Below are 16959 nucleotides of genomic sequence, written 5' to 3'. Positions count from 1 at the left end.
CAGAGCAGACCGACGTGGTGTGGGCGTCATAGATCCTATCAGAGCTGACTGATGTGGTGTGGGCATCACAGTATTTCAGTGTGGGGTTGACTGACGTGGTGTGGGCATCATAGATCCTATCAGAGCTGACTGACATGGTGTGGGCATCACAGTATTTCAGTGTGGGGTTGACTGATGTGGTGTGGGCATCATAGATCCTATCAGAGCTGACTGATGTGGTGTGGGCATCATAGATCCTATCAGAGATGACTGATGTGGTGTGGGCATCATAGTATTTCAGTGTGGGGTTGACTGATGTGGTGTGGGCATCACAGTATTTCAGTGTGGGGTTGACTGACGTGGTGTGGGCATCATAGATCCTATCAGAGCTGACTGATGTGGTGTGGGCATCATAGATCCTATCAGAGATGACTGATGTGGTGTGGGCATCATAGTATTTCAGTGTTGGGTTGACTGATGTGGTGTGGGCATCACAGTATTTCAGTGTGGGGTTGACTGACATGGTGTGGGCATCATAGATCCTATCAGAGCTGACTGATGTGGTGTGGGCATCACAGTATTTCAGTGTGGGGTTGACTGATGTGGTGTGGGCATCATAGATCCTATCAGAGCTGACTGATGTGGTGTGGGCGTCATAGATCCTATCAGAGCAGACCGACGTGGTGTGGGCGTCATAGATCCTATCAGAGCTGACTGATGTGGTGTGGGCATCATAGTATTTCAGTGTGGGGTTGACTGATGTGGTGTGGGCATCACAGTATTTCAGTGTGGGGTTGACTGACGTGGTGTGGGCATCATAGATCCTATCAGAGCTGACTGACATGGTGTGGGCATCACAGTATTTCAGTGTGGGGTTGACTGATGTGGTGTGGGCATCATAGATCCTATCAGAGCTGACTGACGTGGTGTGGGCATCATAGATCCTATCAGAGCTGACTGACGTGGTGTGGGCATCGTAGATCCTATCAGAGCTGACTGATGTGGTGTGGGCATCACAGTATTTCAGTGTGGGGTTGACTGATGTGGTGTGGGCATCATAGATCCTATCAGAGCTGACTGACGTGGTGTGGGCATCATAGATCCTATCAGAGCTGACTGACGTGGTGTGGGCATCGTAGATCCTATCAGAGCTGACTGATGTGGTGTGGGCATCACAGATCCTATCAGAGCTGACTGATGTGGTGTGGGCATCACAGATCCTATCAGAGCTGACTGATGTGGTGTGGGCATCACAGTATTTCAGTGTGGGGCTGATAACAAGAGGCCAGCTGATATGCTGATCAGCGTTTCCTTGTTTGGGTGTTTAAGTATTTTCTTGTGTTTCATTGTTAAAGTTTTTTAGTGTCTCACTATTCCAGTGTGAGGTAGCAATGGAACTACTTTGTTTCAGTGTCAGTTTCGGTGTTTCAATGCTTAGGTGTTTCAGTGCTTAGGTGTTTCAATGCTTAGGTGTTTCAGTGCTTAGGTATTTCAGTGCTTAGGTGATTTAAGTTGTTTGTGTTTCAACATTTCTGTGCTGTAATGTTTCAGTGTTTCACAGTGTTAGTTAAATGCTTTTTTGTTGTTGTGTAGCAGTGTAGCCAACTACTGGAACGACCCACTGGACACACACCGCTTGAATCAACATTGTTTCCACATCATTTCAATGAAATGACGTTGAACCAATGTGGAATGAGATGTTGAATTGACGTCTGTGCCCAGTGGATACAGACTACTTTATTTGCAAAAATAAAATACGGTTGAAATAGGTAAGAATGTATTTTCTTTATTGGCATCAGACCAGCCTAATTCTGACGTGAAACATAGTTTTGGGGTTTAATAGGCTAAATTACACATTCTGTTAACATCTGACCCCAAAGTTCTGTTCTTGCGATTTGTATTATTTTTCACAAAGTAGTTTGCATGTTCTTTTTCAAAGTAATTTGAGTTAGGTAAACTCTATTTTTCTTAAGGGTAGCTGTAGTGTAGCTTAAATTATTCCACTGTCAAGTAATTGGTAGCTTGATAAACTATATTTTCAGTAACTTCCTCAAAACTGGTGTTTCAGTATTTTCAGGGATTTGTCATAGAACAGCCATGACATCACAGTGTCTCAGTGTGCCTGTGTTGGTATCACAGGCCTTCCTCCATGCCTCAGTACTCCTTGTTGTGCCTGGACACCTCATAGTGTGTAGATCAGGCTCTGGAGAGAAGCAGCATTCACTGTCCATCAAACTATCTCTCTGGGGGAAGGAGTACTGGGGGATGGAGTCCTGGCTATTGGAGTCCTAGGGGATGGTCCTCGGGGTTGGAGTCCTGGGGGTTGGAGTCCTGGGGGATGGAGTCCTGGGGGATGGAGTCCCGGGGATGGAGTCCTGGGTGATGGAGTCCTTGGGTGGTAGAGTCCTGGAGGATGGTCCTGGAGGATGGTCCTGGGGGATGGAGTCCTGGGTGATGGAGTCCTTGAGGACTCCAGTCCCCCGTCCTAGGGGATGGTCCTGGGGGTTGGAGTCCTGGGGGTTGGAGTCCTGGGGGATGGTCCTGGGGATTGGATTCCTGGGGCTGGAGTCCTGGGTGATGGAGTCCTTGAGGATGCGGCCCTGGGGGATGGAGTCCTGGGTGTTGGAGTCCTGGGGCTGGAGTCCTGGGTGATGGAGTCCTGGAGGATGGTCCTGGGGGATGGAGTCCTGGGGGTTGAAGTCCTGGGGCTGGAGTCCTGGGAGATGGTCCTGGGGGTTGGATTCCTGGGGCTGGAGTCCTGGGTGATGGAGTCCTTGAAGATGCGGTCCTGGGGGATGGAGTCCTGGGGGATGGAGTCCTGGAGGATGGTCCTGGGGGATGGAGTCCTGGGGCTGGAGTCCTGGGTGGTAGAGTCCTGGAGGATGGTCCTGGGGGATGGAGTCCTGGGGGTTGGTGTCCTGGGGCTGGAGTCCTGGGTGATGGAGTCCTGGGTGGTAGAGTCCTGGAGGATGGTCCTGGGGGTTGGATTCCTGGGACTGGAGTCCTGGGGCTGGAGTCCTTGGGTTGGAGTCCTGGAGGATGATCCTGGGGGTTGGATTCCTGGGGCTGGAGTCCTGGGGCTGGAGTCCTGGGGTTGGAGTCCTGGGTGGTAGAGTCCTGGAGGAACCGGCCCTGGGGGATGCTGCTGACTAACAACTGTAATCAGTTTCAAGGAACTAAGCATTTGGTTTGGAACGTACTTCTACATGTTTCAAAACAAACGCTTCCTTGTATGACATCATAATGTGGTTCTAATTTCTACTTCCCTAATCTCTTTCCCCACAGTGTTAGAATGACAGTGTATCAATTTCCACTTCCCTAATCTCTTTCCCCACAGTGTTAGAATGACAGTGTATAAATTTCTACTTCCCTAATTTCTTTACCCACAGTGTTAGAATGACAGTGTATCAATTTCTGAGACATTCCCTTTCTCTTGAATTTGAGCAACCTCAATCCTTTCGATAAGAGCTTCTTTGTGCATAATAAAACCCTTCTGTCCCTAATTAGTTAACATGAGGAATCATGGCATTTCAAGGTCATGTAACTCCATGATGTACCTGGGTAGGTTTGATTTAACATCTTGTATAAGCTGATGTCTAGACATATATTTGTCCTTCACTGGGTCAACACTGTTAATTCCTAGTGCTTCTGAGATGACATTTCTGAGAGGCAGTACAGAGATAATGTTTTGGCTGTCACACCCCTCATCTGTCCTAGATTTAAAAAAGGTTCCGAAAGCACATCTGTTTCAATACATGCCTGAGATGACTGTAACTGAAATAAGCCCAAGCTCTGGGCCAGTTCTATTCTTAGCTACTGTAATACTGAGAGAAGTCAGCACTGTATTTCATAATCACCTTATTACTTTTAGACTAAAATGGATATATCTATATCTCCTATGACTGAAATTGCATTACAACTGCACTTCCTGGTGCCCAGCACATTATGATTCTTGTTCATTCCAGGATACAGAAAATATAGTAGTTTAATGTTTTTTTCCCTATCTGTACAGATAGGAATAAAGGTAAACAACAGTAGTGATAGTGAAGTATCAGACAGTAGCTGTATAGCCTTGTCCTCTCCTTAAGTTAGGGCTAGGTGTCATGCTAGTGGGACAACTTTCGGTGAAACTGGAGGGAGCGCAATTCAAATAAATAATCATAAAAATTATGGATATTAAACATTTAGGTTCATACAAGTATCTTATATCGGTTGAAAGCTTAAAGTCTTGTTAATATAACTGCACTGTCCAATTTACAGTAGCCATTACAGCCAAAGCATGCCATGCGATTGTTTGAGGACGGTGCCCCACATCAAAATATTTTTCCACCGGCACATGTCTCAAAAATTCACAAATAGCGATTAAATATTAACTTACCTTTTGAAAATCTTCCTCTGATTTGTCATCCATAGTGTTCCAGCTATAACATGTTTTGTCGTTTTGTTATATAAAATCCTTATTTTATATCCCCAAAAGTCTGTTTTGTTGGCGCCATCGATTTGAGTAATCCACTCGTTCAACGGGCAGAGAATGTAATCCGAAAATCTAGCGCTTAACTTTGTTTCAACACGTCAAAATAAATGTCTATTTACTCCTCAGATCCCCTAAAATGTAATCAAACTATAGTATTTATTACAGAAAGAAGTATGTTCAATAGTAAACCGATTTTAGCAGGTGCGTCATGTCTTCATTTCGCACCCAAACACGAATTTCCAAGACTCTGTCCCTGCACTCATATTTCTCATTCGTTTTGGAAGTTACAAGCCTGAAACCTTGAACATAGACTGCTGACGCCCTGTGTAAGCCATAGGAATGGCATCCTGGGAGCCAGAATTCAGAATGCTCCTATACTTTCCATTGTAAGAGCATGGTCTCTCTCAAAAAAATAAATTGTATGAGACTATTGAGACTAGTCTCATACATTATACATACATTATTTTAACATTTCTACAGGGCCTGCGCATCAGGCAGTTTACTTTGGGCACGTCAGTCAGGCGGAAATTGAGAAAAAAGGAAGTTAATAGCATTGTCCTCCCATTAGGTTATTTCATCCATTGTCCTCCTCAATGTTTTAGGTTACCAGCCACCACTGACCTACACAGACACCAGAAGGAAGGAGAGTAGTTATAGTGGTGTATCCCTTGTCCTCTGAATTACTTCCTTCCTGATTCAGCTTCAATTATTTTTATGAGTTTGAACAGTATCCATAACAGCATGACATTTAATTATAGGCTAATGTACGTTCATTATACTGTACCTGCTACTAAACCAGCTCTCTGCTACTCTTCTGTTGTACAAACCACTAAGCATCATATAGAAGAAGAATTAAGACATAAGTCATGGTAGAAAAGCAGATGGAGCCAGGAAAAAGACTAAGGCTGGCATCCTAAACCGAACCATATTCCTTATACAGGCCTATAGTGCTCTGGCCAAAGGAAGTGCCCTATATAGGGAATTGGATGTCTCACTGCTCAAAAGACCATGAATAATTCTGATAGTTCAAAGTTGAACAGGATTGCTGTTATAAGGACAGGTCTATATATAGATTATGTGATGGATGTGGAAAGACTCCTGTCTGTAAGATACCTGTCTTGTATGTCACTAATGGCCCCGGAGGAGATGGCTGCCGTTTTACGGGCTCCTAACCAATTCTGCTATTGTGTGTGTTTTTTTGTGTTATTTGTAATTTATTTGTACACAATGTTTCTGCCACCGTCTCTTATGACCGAAAAGAGCTTCTGGATATCAGGACAGCAATTACTCACCTCGTATTGGACAAAGATTTTTCTTTAATGAGTCCGACGTGAAGGATTTACACTTCAGACACTGGACGAGAACCATTTGCATGAAGAAGAGACAGAGATATTGGGGATGTAGGTCAGGGTGCCTTGTAAGGATCCGACGGCATGTCGGTAATCCGCCTATACAATCAGTCCTATAAGCCAACTTGTAATCATTGGATAATAAAATGGATGAGCTCAGATGTAATATCTTATGTTACACAGAGTCGTGGCTGAACGACGACATGGATAACATACATCTGGTGGGGTTTTCAATGCATCAGCAAGAGAGAATAGTTGCCTCCGATAAGACAAGGGGTGGCGGTCTATGTCTATTTGTCAATAACAGCTGGTGCACAAAATCTAATATTAATGAAGTCATGAGGTTTTGCTCATCTGAGATAGAGTATCTCATGATAAGCTGTAAACCACATGATTTACCAAAGTTTACCAAAGAGTTTTCATCTATATTTTCATAGCTTTCCATTTACCACAACAAACCAATGCCGGCACTAAGACCGCACTCAACGAGCTGTATAAGGCCATAAGCAATCAAGAAAATGCTCATTCAGAGGCAGCGCTGCTAGTGGCCGGTGACTTTAATGCAGGGAAACTTAAATCCGTGTTACCTCATTCTACCAGCATGTTACATGTGCAACCAGGGGAGAAAAAAACTCTAGACCACCTTTACTCCACACACAGAGGCGCGTACAAAGCTCTCCCTCTACCTCCATTTGGCAAATTTGACTCTATCTCTATTCTCCTGATTACGGCTTACAAACACAAACTGAAGCAGGAAGTACCAGTGACTCGCTCAATACGGAAGTGGTCAGATGACGCAGATGCTAAGCTACAGGACTGTTTTGCAAGCACAGACTGGAATAAGTTCCGGGATTCTTCCGATGCCATTCAGGAGTACACCACATCAGTCAATGGCTTCATCGATGCATCGATGACGTCGTCCCCACAGTGACCGTACGTACATACCCCAAACAGAAGCTATGGTTTACAGGCAACATCTGCACTGAGCTAAAGGGTAGAGTTGCCGCTTTCAAGGAGCGGGACTCTAACCCGGAAGCTTATAAGAAATCCCGCTATGCCCTCCAACGAACCATCAAACAGGCAAAGCGTCAATACAGGATTAAGATTGAATCGTACTACACCGGCTCTGATGCTCGTCGGATGTGGCAGGGCTTTGCAAACTATTACGGACTACAAAGGGAAGCAGTGAGCTGCCCAGTGACACATTCCCACCAGACAAGCTAAATGACTTCTAAGGTAGCTTCGAGGCAAGCAACACCGAAGCATGCATGAGAGCACCAACTTCTCCGGACAACTGTGTTATCACACACTTGCCGATGTGAGTAAGACCTTAAAACAGGTTAACATTCACAAGGCCGCCGCGCCAGACAGATTACCAGGACATGTACTTCAAGCATGCGCTGACCAACTGGCAAATGTCTTCACTGACATTTTCAACCTGTCCCTGACCGAGCCTGTAATACCAACATGTTTTAAGCAGACCATCGTAGTCCCTGTGCCCAAGAACAACATGGTAACTTGCCTAAATGACTACCGACCTGTAGCACTCATGTCTGTAGGCATGAAGTGTCTTGAAAGGCTGGTCATGTCTCACATGAACACCATTATCCCAGAAACCCTAGACCTACCCCAATTTTCATACCAACCCAACAGATCCACGGATGATGCCATCTCTATTGCACTCCACAATGCCCTTTCCCACCTCGACAAAAATAACACCTATGTGAGAATGCTATTCATTGACTACAGCACAGCTTTCAACACCATAGTGCCCTCACTAAGCTAAGGACCCTCTGACTGAACACCTCCCTCTGCAGCTGGATCCTGGACTTCCTCAGTCCCCCCCTGTACTCTCTGTTCACCCATGACTGCATGTTCAAGCACGACTCCAACACCATCATTAAGTTAGCTGATGACACAACAGTGGTAGGCCTGATCACCGACAACAATGAGACATCCAATAGGGAGGAGGTCAAAGGCCTGGAAGTATGGTGCCAGGGTAACAACCTCTCCCTCAACTTGATCAAGACAAAGGAGATGATCGTGGACTACAGGAAAAGGAGGGTCGGGCACACCCCCATTCTCATCGACAAGGCTGTAATGGACCAGGTTGAGAGCTTCAAGTTCCTTGATGTCCACATCAACAAATGATCATGGTTCAAACACACCAAGACAGTCGTGAAGAGGGCACGACAACACCTATACCCCCTCAGGAGACTTGGAGATTTGGCATGGGTCCTCAAATCCTCAAAAGTTGTACAGCTGCACCATCGAGAGCACTGGTTGCATCACCGCCTGGTATGTCAACTGATCGGACTCTGTCCACAAGGCACTACAGAGGGTAGTGCGTACAGCCCAGTACATCACTGGGGCCAAGCTTCCTTCCATTTAGGACCTCTATACCAGGTGGTGTCAGAGCAAGGCCCTAAAAATTGCCAAAGACTCCAGCCACCCTAGTCATAGACTGTTATCTCTGCTACTAGGCGGCAAGTGGTACCGGAGTGCCAAGTCTAGGTCAAAAAGGCTTCTTAACAGCTTCTACCCTCAAGCCATAAGACTCCTGAACAGCTAATCAAATGGCCACCTGGTCTATTTGTATTGACCCTCCCCCCCTCAATTTTTACGCTGCTGCTTCTCTCTGTTTATTATCTATGCATAGCCACTTTACCTTTACCTACATGTACATACTGCCTCAATTACCTCGACTAACCCCAACACGTTGACTCTGCACCGGTACCCCCTGTATAGTGCCTGGCTACTGTTATAATATTGTTGCTCTTTAATTATTAGTTATTTTTTCAAAATGTTTCTTCCTTTTTTTTGTTTTTTACTTCAGTTCATTTTTGTAAGTACTTTCTTAACACCAGTTTTTCTGAAAACTGCGTTGTTGGTTAAGGGCTTGTAAGTAAGCATTTCACTGTAAAGTCTACACCAGTTAGTTGTATTCAGTGCTTGTGACAAATAACGTTTATTTTATTTGATACAACATGGGAACATTAGATTAAAAACGTCAGGACATAGATGGATCGTCTTTTGTTATACTGGGAGCAATATTGCGTATGAATCCGAGAGAGGAGTATGGTGCTCCATGTGAATCAGCCCGTTCGATTCATTCTATTGTTACTCTGGTCGATCCATCAGAAGAGCTGGAATCTCTTCATATGTGACACTTCTTTTACAGAAGCAACAATAACAGAATCTATGGCTTTCTCTCTTTTCTTCTCAATTTGTGAGTTATGCAGTGTTGAATGTGAAGGAGAAAGAGCTGAAAGGAAAACGGGATGATTAAGGCTCTGGGGGCAGTGGTGTGTGTGTGTGTGTGTGTGTGTGTGTGTGTGTGTGTGTGTGTGTGTGTGTGTGTGTGTGTGTCGATGAGAGCCGCTACGAGGGCTTGGTATGGTATTAATACTGCGTTTCCCAAACTCGGTCCCGAGGCCCCCCTAGGTGTACGTTTAGATTTTTGCACTAGCACTTCACAGCTGACTCAAATAATTATTTGAATTGTTATTTGAATCAGGTGTGTAGTGCTAGGACAAACACTAAAATGTGCAGCTCCTGGGGTTACCAGGACTATGGTATGGAATTAAGTTATGGTATGGAATGCTTTAAGGTATGGTAGGGTAAGATATGGTAAGGTATTATGGTATGGTATAGTATGGCAAGATATGTTATGGTATTATGGTATGGTATGATATAGTATGGTATTAACGCATAGTATGGTAAGATATGGTATGGTATTAAGGTATGGCATTGAGGTATGTATTGTAAGATATGGTATGGTGTTGAGATATAGTATGGTAAGATATGGTATGGTATGGTATGGTATTGCGGTATGGTATGGTAAGATACGGTATGTATTGAGATATGGTATGGTATTAAGGTATGGTATTGAGGTATGGTATGGTAAGATATGGTATGGTATGGAATTGAGGTATGGTATGGTAAGATATGGTATAATATTGAAGTAAGGTATGTTAAGATATGGTAGTATTGTGAAGTATTGTATGGTAAGATATGGTATGGAATTGAGGTATGGTATGGTATTGAGGTATGGTATGGTAAGATCAAATCAAATCAAATGTATTTATATAGCCCTTCGTACATCAGCTGATATCTCAAAGTGCTGTACAGAAACCCAGCCTAAAACTCCAAACAGCAAGCAATGCAGGTGTTGAAGCACGTTGGCTAGGAAAAACTCCCTAGAAAGGCCAAAACCTAGGAAGAAACCTAGAGAGGAACCAGGCTATGAGGGGTGGCCTCATCTTCTGGCTGTGCCGGGTGGAGATTATAACAGAACATGGCCAAGATGTTCAAATGTTCATAAATGAGAGAATTAGAGAGAGGATACTTAAATTCACACAGGACACCGGATAAGACAGGAGAAGTACTCCAGATATAACAAACTGACCCTAGCCCCCCGACACATAAACTACTGAAGCATAAATACTGGAGAATGAGACAAGTACCCCCGGACAGGGTCAAACAGGAAGGATATAACCCCACCCACTTTGCCAAAGCACAGCCCCCACACCACTAGAGGGATATCTTCAACCACCAACTTACCATCCTGAGACAAGGCCGAGTATAGCCCACAAAGATCTCCGCCACGGCACAACCCAAGGGGGGGGGGGCGCCAACCCAGACAGGGAGATCACATCAGTGACTCAACCCACTCAAATGACGCACCCCTCCTAGGGACGGCATGAAAGAGCACCAGTAAGCCAGTGACTCAGCCCCTGTAATAGGGTTAGAGGCAGAGAATCCCAGTGGAGAGAGGGGAACCGGCCAGGCAGAGACAGCAAGGGCGGTTCATTGCTCCAGAGCCTTGCTCCAGTAGACTACTTAGTGGTCCACGAGTGTTCAAGATGGCAGCATGTCATGTCGTTTGTCTGTGACTAGTACATTTTAACCTACTAATAACCTATTTATTTATGGTTGAGTAACTTCCTGGTTGTGTAGTGCAAACTAATTTGTTTTTGCTGGTGTAAAGATCAACTCGGCACTTCATTACTTGAAGTTGACCAAAGTAACCCTATCTCTAGCTGGCCTGAGTTCCTCCTTCGTCTGCTGAGTGTCTCGTCCAAGCTGCTCCTTTTTGCTCTTCGCCTGGCTGTCAGTGAATCCCCAACCCCTTCTCTCAATCGACCTCAACACCCAATCTACTCACACGCGCAAACACTCACATTCAGACTCATACATACACGCTGCCCCTCTCTCCCCTTACCTCTATTTTTTAGATTTCTCAGAGAAAATGAAAATTTTTGTGGTAATGCTTTGTGCACTGAAAACGAACATTGCCGCTGGGTGAGTACATCTGACAATGTGCTCTCCGGTCCATTAGACATTTTGTCTGCAGGAACTCGCTCTTTTTCACTCGGTCCACTCGTCCAAGTGCCGATGCACTTGTGGCATGATGTGAACAGTACGAATTTGTGTATTGTGTAGAAACTCACTTGTAGAATTCGCTTGCAGTAGGTCTCTTAAAAAAGAGAAGCCGTGCAAGGTTATTAAACAGAGGTCTTTTGTTGATATCAGGTTACGTGCAACCTAACCCTGGCCCTGATATGCAGTGTCTTCAAACCCCCTCTGATTTTAAATCTAGATCTGGTTTTGGTATTTTTCATTTAAATGTACGCAGCCTGTTGTCAAAAATGGATGGGGTTAGGAATTGGGGTAAATCAACTGATGCTGATGTAATTGTGTTTTCTGAAACCTGGCTCAGCAAGTCTGTTTTTGATATTTGTACAAGTGGTTACAATGTTTATCGTAATGATCGAGTTAAGAAAGGTGGAGGTGTGGCTAAATATGTAAAAACTAAATTCCCTGTAAGTGTGGCAAAGTCTGAAATTATTTGTAAACAGTTTGAATTTCTTGCAATATTGAGAAACCTGCATTTTGAGGTTTCAAAGGGTCTCTCTATAACTGTGATTGGCTGTTATAGACCCTCCTCTGCTCTCGGTGATGCATTTTCTTCTCTGATGAACCTTATGTCTAAACATCTTTACAATGAAATGATCTTGATTGGTGATCTCAACTGGTGTTGGTTAAAGCCAGTGTCTGATGATTTAAATATGTTTGTAATTCTATGAATCTTACCTAGTTGATTAACTCACCCACTCGCCCAAAACTTAAATGCCCCAAAAAATAGCCCCTGATTGATTAGATATTGACAAATGTTCCACATAAATATTCTGCGGTTGATGTTTTTTGTAATGATTTAAGTGACCATTGTGCTGTTGTTGCTGTTAGAAATACTAAGGTTCCAAAGACAACCCCACGTTTTATACGTAAGAGACATTTGAACAGTTTTAATGAGCAGACTTTCCTTCATGATTTGTTTTATTTTGACTGGAGCAGATTGAGTTTAGCCCTGATGTGGAAACTGCCTGGAAATTCTTTCATGATGGTTTTTCCCAAATAGTAAACAAACATGCCCCATTCCACAGGTTCAGGGTTAAAGGGCGGGATAATCCATGGTTTTCTTCTGAGCTGTCTTGTATTATTCACGGACGTAATCTAGCCTGGGTTAAAGCAAGGAAATCATGTTCTGTTGCTGATTGGCTTATTTTTTAGGCTTCTACAAAACAAGTGTTCTTCTCTTCTCAGGAAGGCCAAGTCTGAATATTTTATGTCTGTTACCACTGACAACCTGAATGACCCTAGAAAGTTTTGGAAGGCTATTAAGTCTATGTCTGGTATCAGTAATGTTAATGAATTACTGTCATGTGTATTGAAGGACTTTGTTGCTATATACGACAAAACTGAAATGCTGAATTGTTTCAATGAGCACTTTGTATCATCTGGTAGGCTGTTTGATTCAGTGTCCTCTGTCTCTGTACAACCCCGTGTGGATGAACCAGTGAGAGCTGGTCAAACTTTTAGCTTTCTGCCATTATCAGTGCAGGTGGTACATAAAGTACTGAAGTCCTTAGATCAGAGAAAGCCTGCAGGTCCTGATCTTTTGGATCCCTGCTTTTTAAATTTGGCAGCTGATTTCATGAACCACTTACATTTCTGTTCAATCTAATCCTCGAATGTAATGAAATTCCAAATAATTTTGTCCGACTACTTTTAAAAGGGGGAGATCCAACTATATTAAATAATTATAGGCCAATCTCAAAGCTGTCACCCCTGGTGAAAATACTTGAAACCCTAGCACAATTACAGCAGCCATGAAGGTTTTAAATGATATCACTGAAGCACTTGACAAAAAACAGCACTGTCTCACTTTTTATTGATTTCTCTAAGGCTTTTGATACAGCTGATCATGCTATACTAAGGCAGAGATTGTCGTGTGTAGGTCTTTCGGAACATGCAGTTACATGGTTTGCTAACTATCTGTCTGATAGAACTCAGTGCACTCATGTCTGTTAAATTGTCTGTCAGTAATGGTGTGCCCCAAGGCTCTGTACCTGGTCCTCTCTTATTCACTATTTATATAAACAATTTAGACAAAAATGTCCAAAATGCTCAACTTCATTTTTATGCGGATGATACTGTTATTTACTGTTGTGCCTCGTCTCTTACAAAAGCTTTCCAGAACTTACAAAATGCTTTTTATACTGTTCAACATACCTTGTGTCAATTAAAGCTTATCCTCAATACTGACAAAACTAAACTAATGGTGTTTTCTAAAGCAAGAAATAGACCTCTGAACTTTTCACCTATTATTACCTGTCAGGGCAATGCGATTGAGACTGTAACCTCATATAAATATCTTGGAATTTTAATTGATGACGGCCTCTATTTTAAATTGCATATTCAACAATTTACAAAAAAATTGAAGCTGAAATTGGCATTTTATTTTAGGAATAAGACCTGTTTTTATTTTGAAGCCAGAGGAGCCTTGTATCAACTACATTTATGCCTTTACTAGACTATGGGGATATTTTATATATGAATGCTTCCGCTCAGTGTTTGAGATCAATTGACACTCTTTACCAATGCACTTTGAGATGTATTTTAAACTGCAAAACCCTTACGCACCACTGCACTTTGTATACCAGGGTTGGCTGGCCTTCTCTAGTCACTCGTAGGCTCAGGCACTGGTATACTTTCTTTAGAAAGCCATTTTGGGTTTACTACCTTTTATTTGGGCATTTTTATTGTTCAGAAATGTGGTGGGTACTCTCTTCGTTCGCTGGACTTTATCCTGCTAACTGTTCCAAATGTCCAAACTAAATTTGGTTTTTATGTACTCATCAACAAAATATTTTTAAACTGGAAGGACTTGTCCCGATTGGTGTTTATAAATTACTGATGAATGATCTTGAGACTGATTCCCTGACCTGTCAATGTTTTTAATTAGCTGTTTTATGATTTTGTTTTACTCTTGTGAATTCTATGTTTTTAATTTGCTGTTTTATGATTGTGTTTTATACTCCTGTGAATTCTATGTTTTTAATTTGCTGTTTTATGATTGTGTTTTATACTCTTGTGAATTCTATGTTTTTAATTTGCTGTTTTATAATTGTGTTTTATACTCCTGTGAATTCTATGTTTTTAATTTGCTGTTTTATAATTGTGTTTTATACTCCTGTGAATTCTATGGTTTTAATTTGCTGTTTTATGATTTTGTTAAACTCTTGTGAATTCTATGGTTTTAATTTGCTGTTTTATAATTGTGTTTTATACTCCTGTGAATTCTATGGTTTTTACTAGATTACTTGTAGTTTTTCATGTTGTCTGTCTGTAATTGTGTAATGACTTGGTGCTGCCTCTCTTGGCCAGGACGCTTTTGAAAAAGAGATTTCAAATCTCAAATAAAATGGTAGTTAACCCCAAATGGCTTTGTAAATAAAAGTATACTGGTGACTGGTATTGTATGGTAAGATATGGTATGGTATTGAGGTATGGTAAGATATGGTATGTTGTTGAGGTATGGTATGATAAGATATGGTATGGTGTTGAGGTATGGTATGGTAAGATATGGTATTGGTATTGAGGTATGGTATGGTAGGGTATGGTAAGATATGGTATCGTATTAAGGTATGGTGTGGTATTGAGTTATGGTATGGTATGGTAAGATATGATGTGGTATTGGGGTATGGTATGATAAGGTGTGGTAAGATATGGTGTGGTATTGAGGTATGGTATGGTAAGATATGGTATGGTATTGAGGTATGGTATGGTATGGTAAGACATGGTATGGTATCGAGGTATGGTATGGTAGGGTATGGTAAGATATGGTATGGTATTGAGGTATGGTATGGTAAGATATGGTATGGTATTGAGGTATGTTGTGGTATTGAGGTATGGTAGGGTATGGTAAGATATGGTATGGTATGGTAGGGTATGGTAAGATATGGTATGGTATCGCGGTATGGTATAGTAAGTATGGAATAATGTGTGTGTGTAGCATAAGATATGGTACACACACACACACACACACACACACACACACACACACACACACACACACACACACACACACACACGCAAATGCAAGGGAACACGCACACACAGGTAAATATAATCACACAGTGCACACGCTATAATCATACACACACACACACACACACACACACACACACACACACACACACACACACACACACACACACACATGCTGGATAAATATCAATAAAATGAGTAGGAATAGGGGAGGGTTGGAGGGCTGAAGGGTTGGAGGGCTGGAGGGAAACCTGAGGAGAGCGGTACTGGAGTGGCTCTTCAGCTACGAGGTGGGTGAACATGAAAAGGTATTGACACAAGCAAACAAAAGAAAGAAACCTTTTTAATATCCTCGAAAGACAGGATATATGGTGAGCAATGTTCCTGTAAAAGTGAAAACAACACTGACCACACAATCAACCAGTGTGGGCCCGAGTGGGCCCCAGTGGGACACTTCTAACAGCAATAATAAGACATGGGTTTAATACTGCGCTTTTCAAGGACCCAAATATGCTTTCATAGTCTCTGGTGTGAAAGATAGACCAAAAGAAAGACAAATGTTGCTTCTTATACACAGTCTTTCTCTGGATGTGTGAGAAGGGGAATGAATCCTCTTTCGGTCTGCATACCCAATTAGCAGTGTGTCATCAAGGAGATAACATACAGAGAGGTATGTTGAGGTATCTCCCTCAATAACGCCAAGAGAAAACTGGAGGTCAGTCTGATGAACCAAACTACTCAGTAATTTCCTCCATATAGCCTCACTCTCTCTCACACATTCACATGCACACATGTGCACACACATTTAAACAAACCATTTTTACTGATCAATTCATTTATATATTTTTCATTAGTAGGTTTTGTTACAAACCTTGTTTGTGGTGTGGTTTTCATTTCAGCCCTTGGGCTTCCAACCACACCTGCACATCGTTTAAATGTGTTGTTGTTTATCACTTGTTTTCTTTGGTGCAAAAACAAACATTGACTACTGAGCAGGAGTGTGTCATTCAAGGAGATAACGTTGACTAATGAGCAGTGTCATTCAAGGAGATAACATTGACTAATGAGCAGTGTGTCATTCAAGGAGATAACGTTGACTAATGAGCAGTGCATCATCAAGGAGATAACATTGACTAATGAGCAGTGTGTCATTCAAGGAGATAACGTTGACGAATGAGCAGTGTGTCATTCAAGGAGATAACGTTGACTAATGAGCAGTGTGTCATTCAATGAGATAACGTTGACTAATGAGAAGTGCGTCATCAAAGAGATAACATTGACTAGTGAGCATGAGTGTGTCATTCAATTACATAACGTTGACTAATGAGCAGTGTGTCATTCAAGGTGATAACATTGACTAATGAGCAGTGTATTATGAAGGAGATAACATTGGCTAGTGAGCAACAGTGTGTCATCAAGGAGATAACATTGACTAGTGAGCAGTACGTCATCAAGGAGATGACATTGACTTCCATAATGAGTCCCTATTAAATAAACCCTTATCGTTAACTAAGAAAGCAGAGCAAGACTCTCATTAGGTAAGCATTTTCTTCAGTAGTAACATGTGCATTTCAAAGGTTTTCAGAGGCTATGTTTACACAGGCTGCCCCAATTATGATCTTTTCCCACTAATTGGTCTTTTGACCCAATCGGATCAGCTCTTTCGCCAATAAAAACATCAGGATTGGGCTGCCTGTGTGAACTCAGCCTCCGTTTCATGTTTCTGCATGTAGACTGTTTCGCATGCCAACCGAGGTTGGGTTA

General features: G+C 42.5%; 1 protein-coding gene across 2 annotated transcripts in view; it reads left to right on the top strand.

Annotated features, from left to right (window-relative positions):
- The window catches only part of LOC139413877 (protein phosphatase 1 regulatory subunit 1A-like), a 61559-nt gene that overhangs the window by 11087 nt on the left and 33513 nt on the right, over window positions 1-16959 (top strand). The gene's annotated exons all lie outside the window — the stretch shown is intronic.

The sequence above is a fragment of the Oncorhynchus clarkii genome, chromosome 7 (assembly GCF_045791955.1).
Source record: "Oncorhynchus clarkii lewisi isolate Uvic-CL-2024 chromosome 7, UVic_Ocla_1.0, whole genome shotgun sequence".
NCBI lineage: Eukaryota > Metazoa > Chordata > Actinopteri > Salmoniformes > Salmonidae > Oncorhynchus > Oncorhynchus clarkii.
The sequence above is the reverse complement of the archived record's forward strand: the minus strand, read 5'-3'. Positions and strand labels throughout refer to the sequence as shown.